This window comes from Octodon degus, unplaced genomic scaffold (assembly GCF_000260255.1).
Source record: "Octodon degus isolate 3935 unplaced genomic scaffold, OctDeg1.0 scaffold00001, whole genome shotgun sequence".
In the NCBI taxonomy this organism is placed as follows: domain Eukaryota; kingdom Metazoa; phylum Chordata; class Mammalia; order Rodentia; family Octodontidae; genus Octodon; species Octodon degus.
The window spans coordinates 15,564,562-15,565,126 of NW_004524577.1; positions in this window are offsets into that span (position 1 = coordinate 15,564,562).

A 565-nucleotide genomic window follows, 5' to 3' on the forward strand; every position below is an offset into this window, starting at 1 on the left:
TTTGTTTGTTCTTCCAGTACCGGGGATTGAACTCAGGACCTTGAGCTTGCCAGGCAAGTGCTTATTCTACTGAGCTATCTCCCCAGCCCTTGACCAGCTTAATGGCAATGTCACTTCACTCTACAGGACAGTATTAAAAAAGAGAAAGAAACAAATAACCTTAGATCAGCTTTTTGTTCTGAGAAAGTTGAGACCTAATGACCCAGAAGCAGGTCCTAGTGGGCTACAGACTCTCCCAAGGACAGAAAGGACCCCATAGAGCCAGATTCCTGTCGTTCCTACAGAAGGGGACTCTCCTTCCCAACAGTATCCACCTTCCATTTCGTTCTCCCTTCCAGCAAGCCAACAATGTCAGCTTGAATGGTGAGTACAGCGTCGAAGTACTGTTTCTGGTGGGCGAAGCACATCTTATAACCTTTTAGTGTCTACACTAGAAAAATTATTGGTGTTTCTGTTAAACTGTGCACATCATACTACCCTTTTATTTAATTTTGAAAAATTACTTAAGGAATGCATTGAACGATCTAGAACACATTATGGGTATTTTCATTATTTCTTTTTTTTT